We start from the raw sequence: 12375 nt of genomic DNA on the forward strand, positions 1-12375 counted from the left end.
CCCTCTTATTTCTCTTATAAGGATACCAGTCATGGGTTTTGGAACTCATCCTAAATACAGGAGGCTTTTACCTGGAGATTCTTAAATTAATTTCATCTGCAAAGATGCTATTTCCAAATAAGGTCACATTCACGGGTACTGGGAGGTTAGGACTTGGACATATCTTCCTTTTTTTTAGTTTTGGCTGCGCTGGGTCTTCATTGCTGTGTGTGGGCTTTCTCTAGTTGTGATGAGCAGGGGCTACTCTCTAGTTGCGATGTGTGGGCTTCTCATTGCGGTGGCTTCTCTTGTTGCAGAAGCACAGGCTCTAGAGTATAGGCTCAGTAGTTGTGGAACATGGGTTTGGTTGCCTTGAGTCATGTAGAATCTTCCCAGACCAGGGATCGAACCTATGTCCCCTGCATTAGCAGGCAGATTCTTAACCACTAGACCACCTGGAAAGCTCCTTGACATATCTTCTTGATGGGACCAGATTCAACCCACTATGGAAAGTTATGCTGATTTATGTGGTTCTGGGATTATACTGTAAAAATGCTACCCTAGGTCCTGGATCAGTTTTAGAGCTTATCTTTGTACTAGTCTTCATGATAATCTAGACAGTTCTATACTAGAACACTAGTAAGTTGAAAACATTAGAAATAAAAGGGAATGCTCTCCCCCTGGGGCTTCCCTGGTGGCTCAGATGGTAAAGTGTCCACCCGCAATGCGGGAGACCTGGGTTTGATCCCTGGGTCGGGAAGATCCCCTGGAGAAGGAAATGGCAACCCACTCCCGTACACTTGGCCTGGAAAATTCCATGGAATGAGGTGCCTGGTAGGCTACAGTCCCTGGGGTCGAAGAGAGTCAGACACAACTGCACGACTTCACTGGGCAGTTGCCATTGTGGAAGAAAGGGAGGCGGAGGAAAAGCAGAAGGGCTGGCTTCCTTCCTCTGCTTCACATGGCTTCCTCCCCTCCCCTCGCCTCCCCTCCCCTCACCTCCCCTCCCCTCTTCTCCTCTTCCCTCTTTTCCCTCTCCTCTATTGAATGTCTTGTCTTTTCCTCTCCAGCCAAAATAAAACTTTAGCTCTAAAAGCAAAGTTCCAGGCTCAGACCCTGCCTCTTCACCAAATGCACTGAGCCTTCTGCTGGAAACATAGATATTAAATGCATGAATGAATGAACAAACACACAAAGGCACACAAAAGAATGGAAATATTTCCTTTTCTTCCAACTCATTCAGACCTTTGCATATTGAACCTTGATAAAAATCAGCCCTTCCTCTCTGTAATCCTTATCCTGGTTTTCTCCTCTCTATTGTCTTATTAGTACAGTTTTACCACTGCGATAAGATTCCTTCTCCTTCTCTTTTTGTATATTAGTTACCTTCCTCATCCTGTTTCAAACTAAAGAATTCCTTGAAACCAAGGATCTACAGTAACCCCTGTTTTTTTTCAACAAAAGTATGGGAGTCTTCATGGCTGCAATCTGCTTTGTCTATAAGAACCTCGTCTCTTTTACCGTATTTATTTCCTGTACACCTAATACACCAAGGATTTTCTACAAACCCTGTAGCTGGTGCTCCATCTTCAGATGTGTGTGTGTGTGGACATTTTACTTTTCATGCAATCCCCAATCCTGTCTCCTCCCCCAACATTTCCAGGAGCTGTGACTCTTCTTGACGTGGGATCAGGGCCGATGACAGCATGTTCCATCCCAAAGCTCCGCCTCCCCCTTGGTATCATCCTAAAAGCAAAATCTGGCCAAAGTGCCTCTTCACTGGTGTCCACCTCTCCCTTCCTTGTACCCCTGCTACTGATTCTCCCCTCAGTGAATCCACTCCATGCAATGATATGAATGTCTCATAAATGCAATATGGAAGAAGCCAAAGAGATCAGGTCTGTAAGAGTATGCACTATGTATAAAGTTTCTATGGGTCTAGAAGCCAGTATTGGCTGTTTTCCTGGGTGTAAAAACTCCTATCTCAGTCAATTTCAAGCTGCTAATACAATGCCATTTAATGCAGAGTTGGGAGAAGCTGTATTGCAGCACAACATTATATGGAATTTCCACTGGACGGATAGATGTAAATAACCTCAAGAGCATAAATACTAATAAAATGTAGTAGAATGCACAGGAAGTAGAGAATTTTGAGTATTTATTACCTTTTTCTGTGTTCCAAGTGATCTGTACCCTCACTCACATGCAAATTTGAAACAGCTAATGCCTTCTAAGATACATGATTGAAATGACTTCAGATGTCCAACTACCCTCTCAATTTGCACCATTCTTGTTTTTCTTTTTAATTTATTTTTTAAGTGGAGGAAAATTGCTTTGTGATGTTGTATTGGTTTCTGCCACACAACAATGCAAATCAGCCATAATTACACATATAGCACCTCCCTCTTGAGTCTCCCTACCCTCCCCACCCCTCCGGGTCATCACAGAGTGTCAGGCTGGGCTCCCTGTGTTAGACAGCAGCACCAGCTCAGTTCAGTTCAGTTCAGTCGCTCAGTCGTGTCCAACTCTTTGTGGGCCCCATGGACCTCAGCATGCCAGGCCTCCCTGTCCATCACAAGCTCCCGGAGTCCACCCAAGCCAGTGTCCATTGAGTCGGTGATGCCATCCAACCATCTCATCCTCTGTCATCCCCTTCTCCTCCTGCCCTCAATCTTTCTCAGCATCAGGGTCTTTTCCAATGAGTCAGCTCTTCACATGAGGTGGCCCAAGTATTAGAGTTTCAGCTTCGACATCAGTGCTTCCAATGAACAACCAGGACTGACCTCCTTTAGCATGGACTGGTTGGATCTCCTTGCAGTCCAAGGACTCTCAAGAGTCTTCTCCAACACCACAGTTCCAAAGCATCAATTCTTCTGTGCTCAGCTTTCCTCACAGTCCAACTCTCACATCCATACTTGACCACTGGAAAAATAATAGCCTTTACTAGACCAACCTTTGTCAGCAGAGTAATGTCTCTGCTTTTTAATATGCTGTCTAGGTTGGTCATAACTTTCCTTCCAAGGAGTAAGCGTCTTTTAATTTCATGGCTACAATCACCATCTGCAGTGATTTTGGAGCCCCCCCAAAATAAAGTCAACCACTGTTTCCACTGTTTCCCCATCTATTTTCCATGAAGTGATGGGACCTGATGCCATGATCTTAGTTTTCTGAATGTTGAATTTTAAGCCAGCTTTTTCATTCACCTCTTTCACTTTCATCAAGAGGCTCTTTAGTTCTTCTTTTTCACTTTCTGCCATAAGGGTGGTGTCATCTGCATATCTGAGGTTATTGATGTTTGTCCCAGCAGTCTTGATTCCAGCTCAACAGCTGTCTATTTTACACGTGGTAGTGTATATAGGTAGATGCTACTTTCTCGATTCATGGGGTCACAAAGAGTCGGACATGACTGAGCGACTGAACTGACTGACTGACTGACTGACTTTCTCCATTAGTGTCACTCTTTCTTGAACCTTCATAATCTTGTCTGAATTTATCCAGCTTCTCAACAAATATTTAGCAAGCAACATTCCAGGCACCTTTCTTTTTGACATTTCTGTTGAAGTATAATTGACATACAGAAACTATACATGATTTTCAGTACACACCAAGTTTTGATTTCGGTATATACCAACAAAACTGTCACCATGATCAAGATAATGAACACATCCACCAACCTCCAAATTTCCTAGTGCCCCTGTGTGACCCTTTCCTCCTTCCCTCTCTGCCCCTCCATCTCCAGGTCACACTAATCTGCTTTCTGCTACTATACATTAATTTCTAAAATTTCCAACCTTTTCTTTTAATACAATGTATCTAATTAGAAATTTATATAAATTTTTGATAGTTGCTGTGTTTAACAAACAGTTCATAGACTCCCGAAAATTTGATCTTCATCACTTGCAAGCTGCCAGGAGTCGTCTTTAGCATGAATCAGGAGTGGATACACGAATGGGATGGGACATCAGGGGAGGTTCTGGACTTGCAGTAATGTTCTGTTTCTTGATCTGGGTGCTGTTTAAATAGAGATCTTCACCCTATTAAAATGTATTGAGCTGAACACTTACAATATGTGGATTTTTCTGAACTTAAGTTATACTTCAAAAATTTATCCCCAAAAGGCATGAGGATTTTAAAAGGTGAGGGTATTGGATCACTCTTCTTCCCTGTTTAAAATCCTCTTCTGGCTTTTCTGTTGCACTTCAGCTAAAATCTAAGCTCCTTACCACAGCTCTCAGTCTCTGCCTTGCATATCTGGAGCCTGGTTCTATTTCTAGCTTCACTTACTCAAGCCTCAGGTCCTTGAGCCTGGTTCGTTCTCTCCAGCTTTCAGCCTTGACACAAGCTGCTCCCTCTGCCTGGAGCTCAGCCTGGACCAGTCAGTCAAAATCTAAGCTTCTAGGACTGCCCCTCACCCGCACCTTCTCTAAAGTCAAGTTACTCTTTTTTTTCTCAAAGCCTTATTTGCTTCTTTCTAAATACCTTTTAAAATGTGTAACTGTTTGTTTCTGGCTTGTGCCCGCTGCTAAAGTATAAGCTCTGTGAGGCCAGGAATCACACACCGCACAAGGTCAGGCTCCTAGAAGGCGCTCAATATACATGCAGGAAACAAAGCCATAGATCCTTGGCTTTCCTGGGGCTTGTGGGGAAGCTCTAGCCCAAGGGTATGTGTGGCTACAAGGAACAGGCTTGTAGACCTTGGTCCAAAGTGCGGATTGGAAAGCACTTTGTGTCATTCCTACACCAGCTGCGGGTTTCACAGAGTCTGAGGTCATCTAGCTTAACCCCAGCGCCCCTGTTTTCAGATAAGGACACTGAGCTCATAGTGCCTCAGGCCTGGGAACACCTTTCCCTGACATCTCTCATCACATTGTCAGAAGCCTGGGATAGGGGGCAGGGTCTGCGGGTAGAGGGAGCATGAGTTTTTAACAAACGCAAGAGAATCTGGCTTCATAACTCCCCTGTTCAGCATTTGTGAATAAACAGCCAAGTCTCCCAAGCCTTGGTTTTCTCATCAGTAAAACAGGGATCAGACTTCCCTGGTGGCACAGTGGATGGGAAGCTGCCTGCCGATGCAGGGGACACGGGTTTGATCCCTGGTCCAGGAGGATTCCACATGCCACAGAGCAACCAAGTCTGAGCTCCACAACTGCTGAGCCCACGTGCTGCAACTACTGAAGCCCAGTCACCCAGAGCTTGTGCTCTGCAAAAGAGAAGTCACTGCAATGAGAAGCCCATGCACCGCTGTTAACAAAGGGTAGCTAGCCTCCATGCACCACAACTAGGGAGAACTCACCAGCAGCAGCAAAGACCCAGTGCAGCCAAAAAAATAAAATAATTTTTTAAAAAAATTTAAAAATAAAATGGGGATCATAATGTTGATTTTAAGGGGGCCTCATGAGGAATGAAGGAAATAATGTGTGCAAAGCACCGATATCCTTCGTATCTGGTAGAAATCCCCCTGGCTGCCTTTTTCTCCCTGTAGTGGCAGCCACTGGAGGAGGCTGAGCAAGATGAGGCCTCTCTCCACTATTCCGTGGATTTTCTAGTCAGAGCTCTGATTGTTGCCCAATTTAATTAATGCCCTGGCAGTGGGCTGACATTCACAGGACTTAACTGTGCAAGAAAAGAACTGGTACCACCACACGGGACTAACACATCAAGCTTCTGCCACTGAATGTCTAATGAATTCATTCCTGTAGGCGCTCTAAGAAGTGTGAGAAAACTAAGGCTTAGATTGGATAAAGAGCTATCTGTGACAGTTATAAGGCATGAAATCAACAATGCTTCACTTTCCCAAAGAATTGGAACCTTTTTAATGTCAAAAGTATAGCAAGACATTTCCTGGCAAACATATGCAGTGATGTGATCCTCTTACGAACAACATTTTCTAATTACCAAAATTTAGTTTCCCATTAAAACATAGTCACATTGACCTTAGGGTTTCCAGGCATCAAAATGATGTGCTGAGTGAAGTGAGGGGAGGGACAGGGCCCTGCTATTTTTAGTACATCCTTTGTTCCGAACACTGTGCTAGGCATTGGCTTCCCTATGAGGTAGACATCCTGTCTTCTTATTAAGTACTTCCGGTTTAAGTGCAAAAGGAAACGTATCAGCTAGGTAGGATCTAAGATGCTGTAACAAAGAGGCCCCAACAGTACAGAGGTTCCAACAGGTTAGAAGGTATTTCTCTCTCACATACCAGCCTAGGGTCAGGCAGTGGCTATACCATCCTCAGGACACTGCTTCCACTTCTGAACCCCAAATGGCTGCTCTCTGCTGTCATCGTGTTTGTACCCTAGACAGCAAAGTCAGAGACATGCAAGGTGATCTATTCTTTTAAGACATGACCCAGAAGTACCACACAGCATTTCTGCTCACAGTCATAAGTAGCAATGGTCTTAGTAACACGGAAGTTTGTTTCTCTCTTTCTTTTCAGTCTGAAAGTAAGCAACCCCAGGGCCTCCACCGTGGCAGGAACCACCTTTGCTCTCATTCTCCTACCATCTCCCGTAGTTTGCACCATATACGGTGGAAGGCAGGTCACCACCACATGGTCCCCATGGGAGCCAGGGGAAAGGAGAAGGAAAAGACAGCTATTTTCATCTTCTTTTTAAATATTTATTCATTTTTGGCCACACTGGGTCTCCGTCGCTGTGTGTGGGCTTTCTCTAGTTTTGGTGAGCAAGGGCTACTCTCTAGTTGAGTTTCACGGGCTTCTCATTGTGGTGCCTTCTCTAGTTGCTGAGCAGGCATAGCCTCTAGGCTTAAGTATTTGAGGCTCACGAGATCTAGGACACAGGCTCAGAAGCTGTGGCATACAGGCTTAGTTGCTCCACAGCATATGGGGTCTTCCTGAAACAGGGATTAAACCCATATTTCCTGCATCGGCAGATGGATTCTTAACCACTGGACCACCAGGGAAGTCCTGACAATTCTTTTCTTCTTAAGGGCACAATCTAGAGTTGTTCACATCAATTCTGTTCACATCCTGTTGACCAGAGTTTGGTCATGTAACCAAAACTGGCTGCAAAGGAAGCTGGGAAATGTGCCTAGCTAAAATTGTTGTTTAGTCACTAAGTTGTGTCCGACTCTTTTGTGAACCCATGGGCTGAAGCCCCACCAGACTCCTCTGTCTGTGGAATTTCCCAGGCAAGAATACTGGAGTGCATTGACACTTCCTTCTTTAGGGGATCTTCCCAACCCAGGGATTGAACTCATGTCTCCTGCATTCACAGGTGGATTCTTTACCACTGAGCCACCAGGGAAGCCTCCTAGCTAAAATTAGGTAATTCTATTAGCACAAGAAGAAATAAGTGCTCTCCGGTTGAAAATAACTCTGTCATACAAAGTCACTGTAGGGATTTATGCAAGGTTGTGACCCAATCTGACTGATTCTTCGGAAGTTGCATGGATGGTAAAGGAAAGCAGCTTCAAGAGAGTATGCGCAAGAGTGGAAGCAGAGAGACCAGTGGAGAAAGAGAGATGGCTTGGTCTAGAGGAGCAGAAGTGGAGGTGGTGAGAATTGATCTAATCTGAGATATATTTTGGAATCCACTTTCAGAAGTCCTCTACTGGGCTTTCATGAGACAAAGAAAGTGGAACTGAGGATCATGGATGAATGGCTTCTTCAGGTCATTCAGGGTTCAGCTCAAACACTGAAGTCCTTAATCCACTGCTTCCTGGCAGTCACGCTGTTAGATCATCCTGGTTTTCCTTCCTAAAACATATCTCCATCTGAAGGATCTGAAGGATCTGGCTTAGTTTTCTGTTTAAGCATTTTCTGCTTCCTTCCACTAAAAGGTATGCTTCATGGAGTGGAAACTTTGTCTGTCCTGTTCATTACTCTACTGTTGGTATCTAGAACAATATCTGGCACATAGTAATATTAAGAATGGTGACCAACATTTATTTAATATTTGTTGAATGGACGAATGAGTTTAGACAGGTGGCATATCTGAAGATAAAAGAATAAAAAGAAAAGTTAATATAGCAAGAAAATGGAAAGATGGAAACCAAAGAACTACACAATAAAGGGTCTATAGTATTTTTAAAAATGATTAATATTGACTACTGCTACCACATAATCTTTGTGAAGTTGTTAGTATAAAGTTTACAATCCAAAAGTGCCCCAGCAGAAGTCAGGTTATTCCAAAAGAAGAAATGACCAGGCTGATCTCAAAGCAAACTTCAGCCCAGAAGGTAACAAAAATAACAACAGAAAGCAATCCCCCGAGACCTAAGAGGGAAGGAAAATGACTCGAGAATTCTAAAACATGGGACTTCCCTGGCAGCCAGTGGTTAAGACTCTGTGCTCCCAATGCAGGTGACACAGTCATGGAACTAAGATCCCACATGCCAGACAATACAGCCAAAAAGAAAGGATTCTAAAATAAACAAATTGTCATTCTCCGCCCCAAAACTATTAGAAATAATAACAGAATTCAGCAAGGTTATAGGATACAAGGTTAATATACAAAAATCTGTTACACTTTTCTGCACACTAATAAAGACATGGAAGAGAAAGTAAAAAAAAAATCCCATTTAAAATTGCATCAGAAAATTTAAAATACTGAGGAACAAATTTAACCAAGGAAGTAAAAGACTTATATGCTGAAAGCTATAAAACACTGATGAAGGAAACTGAAGATGATTCAAAGACATGGAAAGATATCTCAGGTACTTGGATTAGAAGACTCAATATTATTAGAATGGCTATACTACCCAAAGCAGCCAACAGATTTAATGCAATCCCTATCAAAATAGCCAGGACATTTTTCATAGAACTAAAACAAATAATCCTAAAATCTATATGGAACCATAAAAGACCCTGAATTGCCACAGCAATCCTGAGAGGAAAGAACAAAGCTAGAGGTATAATCTTCCCAGAGTTCAGACTATACCACAAAGCTACAATAATCAAAAGAGTGTCATACTGGCAGAAAATAGACATGACAAAATGAAGGAACAGAATAGAGAGCCTAGAAATAAAACCACACACCAATGGTCAATTAATCAACAATAAAGGAGGCAAAAATATATGATGGAGAAAAAAAACAAGTGCTGGGAAAGCTAGACAACCACATGTCAAAGCATATGATTAGAACATTCCCTTGTACCACAATAAATAAACAAACTCAAAATGGCTTGAAGACCTAAATGGAAGACATGAAATCATAAAATTCTGGAAGAGAACATAAGTGAACATTTTTAGACATAAACTGTGGATATATTCTCTTGCATTAGTCTCCCAAGGCAAAAGGAGCAAAAGCAAAACTAAACAAGTGGGATTTAATTAAACTTAAAAGCCTTTGCACAGCAAAGGAAACCATCAACAAAGCAGAAAGACAATTTACAGAATGAGAGAAAATAATTGGAAATTATGCGACTGACAAGGGGTTAATATCCAAAATATACAAATAGCTCATAAAACTCAATAGCAAAAAACCAAACAATTCAATTAAAAAAGGGGGTGAGGAATGGGCAGGGGACTTGAACAGACACTTGCCCAAAGAAGACAGATGGCTAACAGGAACATGAAAAGATGCTCAACACCACTAATTATTAGAGAAATGCACATCAAAACTGCAGTAAGGAATCACCTCACCAGTCGGAATGGCTATCATAAAAAAGTCTATAAACAACATGTTGGAGACGATGTAGAGGGAACCCTTGTACACTCTGGGTGGGAATGTAAACTGGTGCAACCACTATGAAAAACAGTTTAGAGCTTAAACAACTAAATATGGAACTACCATGTGATCCAGCAATTCCACTCCAGATTATTATATTCAGAAAAAAAAAAGAGAACAATAATTTGAAAAGATACAGGCACCTCAGTGTTCATTGAAGCACTATTTACAATGGGCAAGACATGGAGGCAACCCAAGTTCCCATCAACAGATGATTAGATTAAGAAGATATGATATGTGTATATAGATGTGAATATGGAGAAGGAAGTGGCAACCTACTGCAGTATTCTTGCCTGGAAAATTTCATGGACAGAGGAGCCTGGTGGGCTACAGTCCATGAGGTCGAAAAGAGTCGGCTACAACTGAGCACATCAGCAGCATATGCAAATATTACTCATCCATAAATGAGAATGAAATACTACCATGTGCAGCAATGTGGATGGACCTAGAGAATATTATGCTTAGTAAAAGAAGTCAGAGAAAGACAAATACTATATAATATCACTTATATATGGAATCTAAAAAATAAAACAGATGAGTGTACATAAACAGACTCACAGACATAAAATGCAAACTTCTGGTTACCAAAGGAGAAAGGGGGTGGGGGATAAATCAGCAGCACGGGATCCACTGCTGCTGCTGCTGCTGCTACGTCGCTTCAGCCGTGTCCGACTCTGTGTGACCCCATAGACAGCAGCCCACTGGGCTCCCCCGTCCCTGGGATTCTCCAGGCAAGAACACTGGAGTGGGTTGCCATTTCCTCCTACAATGCATGAAAGTGAAAAGTGAAAGTGAAGTTGCTCAGTTGTGTCCGACTCGTAGCGACCCCATTCACTACTATATATTAAACATGTGAGCAACAAGGATATACTATGTAGCACAGAGAATTATACCCATTATCTTCTAATAACCTATAATGATGTATAATCTGCAAAAATACACCTGAAATTAACACCATGCTGTAAATCAACTATATTTCAATTTTTTAAAATTGCCATTCAAATATGAAGACCTCTGGGAATATATCACTCATTTCTTCCTTTTGTAATGAAAAGACACCACCAGGGCCATGGGGCATGATTAAGACTAAGATGCTTAATAAAGGGATGGTGTTGAGGCACATAAGGATTACTGGTGAACACTGAAATATATGAAGCATAAAATGAATTTTTAAATAATTGTGGTTATAAAACATAATGTAAAAGTTACAATTCTCAAATGAAAATCTACACAATCTAAGATAGTAATGCAATAGTGATTTGGTATCTTTAACAGATACCAACTAAATAGTGGTTTAAATAAGATAGAGGTTTATGGACTCCCCTGGTGGTCCAGTGGTTGGGAACCTAGCCACCAATGAAAGGGACACAGGCTTGACCCCTGGCCTGGGAAGATGCCACATGCCTCTGAGCAACTAAGCCTGTGTACAGTTACTGAGACTGTGCTCTGGAGCCTGGGAGCCACAGCTGCTGAAGCCTGTGTGCTGCAGAGCCTAAACTCTGCAACAAGAAAAGCCACCACAATAAGAAGCCCACGTACCACAGTTAAGAGCAGCCCCTGCTTGCTGCAACTAGAGAAAGCCCATGCACAGCCACAGAGACCCAGCACAGCCAGAAACACAGACAGAGGTTTCTTTCTCCCTCTTTTTTTTTTTTTTTTTCATTTTTAAATTAAAAAATTTTTTATTTTGTTTTGGGATATAGCTGATTAACAATGTTGCAGGAGTTTCAGGTGAACAGTGAAGGAGCTCAGTCACACATGTGCAGGTATCCCTTCTCCCACGGTCTCCCCTCCCATCCAGGCTGCCACATGACGTTGGGCAGAGGTCCTTGTTGGCCACCCATTTTAAACACGGCAGCGTGTGCCTGTCCATCCCCAGCGCCCTCGCTGTCCCTTCCCCTCATCTCCCCCCGCCCCCGGCGACCGCAAGCGCGTCCCCTAAGTCTGTGACCCTGTTTCCGTTTTGTGAGTTCCTTTGTGTCATTTCCTTAACACTTAGCGTGAGGATCTTCCCTTTTAATGAAGTTCTGAGTGTACGGTACGTTGTTGTTGACTGTATATACAGTGTATTACGGCAGTCTCTGGAGATGATTCTTCCTGCTTAACTGAAACGTTATGCCTGTTGATCAGTGACTCCCTGCTGCCCCTGTCCCAGTCACTTTAAAAGCTTTATTAGTTGCAGGTTTTACCCCCAGACAAACAGACCCATTCATAGTGGCCCAAACAGCAGAAGTGTGTTGGCTTATAGTTCTGAAGGCCAGCAGTCTAAGAGCAAAGCCTCAGCAGGGTGGGTTTCTTCTGAGACCTTGCTCCTTGGCTTAGAGACGGCTGTCTTCCTGTCTGTCTAGGTGGTTTTCCTCGGCATGTGTGCGTCCTAATGTCTTTTTTTTTTTTTTTTTTATTAGTTGGAGGCCAATCACTTCACATTTCAGTGGGTTTTGTCATACATTGATATGAATCAGCCATGGATTTACACGTATTCCCCATCCCAATCCCCCCTCCCACCTCCCTCTCCACCCGATTCCTCTGGGTCTTCCCAGTGCACCAGGCCTGAGCACTTGTCTCATGCATCCCACCTGGGCTGGTGATCTGTTTCACAATATATAATATACATGTTTCGATGTTGTTCTCTCAAAACATCCCACCCTTGCCTTCTCCCACAGAGTTCAAAAGTCTGTTCTGTACATCTGTGTCTCTTTTTTTGTTT

At 42.9% G+C, this 12375-nt stretch overlaps 1 long non-coding RNA gene across 1 annotated transcript in view; it reads right to left on the reverse strand.

Annotated features, from left to right (window-relative positions):
• Positions 1-3361: 3361 nt before the first annotated feature.
• The window catches only part of LOC122451289, a 13020-nt gene continuing 4006 nt past the window's right edge, over positions 3362-12375 (reverse strand). The window contains exon 3 of the long non-coding RNA XR_006272364.1: positions 3362-3398. This is a non-coding gene — a long non-coding RNA (uncharacterized LOC122451289). The remainder of the gene's footprint in view (positions 3399-12375) is intronic.

The sequence above is a fragment of the Cervus canadensis genome, chromosome 1 (genome assembly GCF_019320065.1).
Source record: "Cervus canadensis isolate Bull #8, Minnesota chromosome 1, ASM1932006v1, whole genome shotgun sequence".
Classification (NCBI taxonomy): Eukaryota; Metazoa; Chordata; class Mammalia; order Artiodactyla; family Cervidae; genus Cervus; species Cervus canadensis.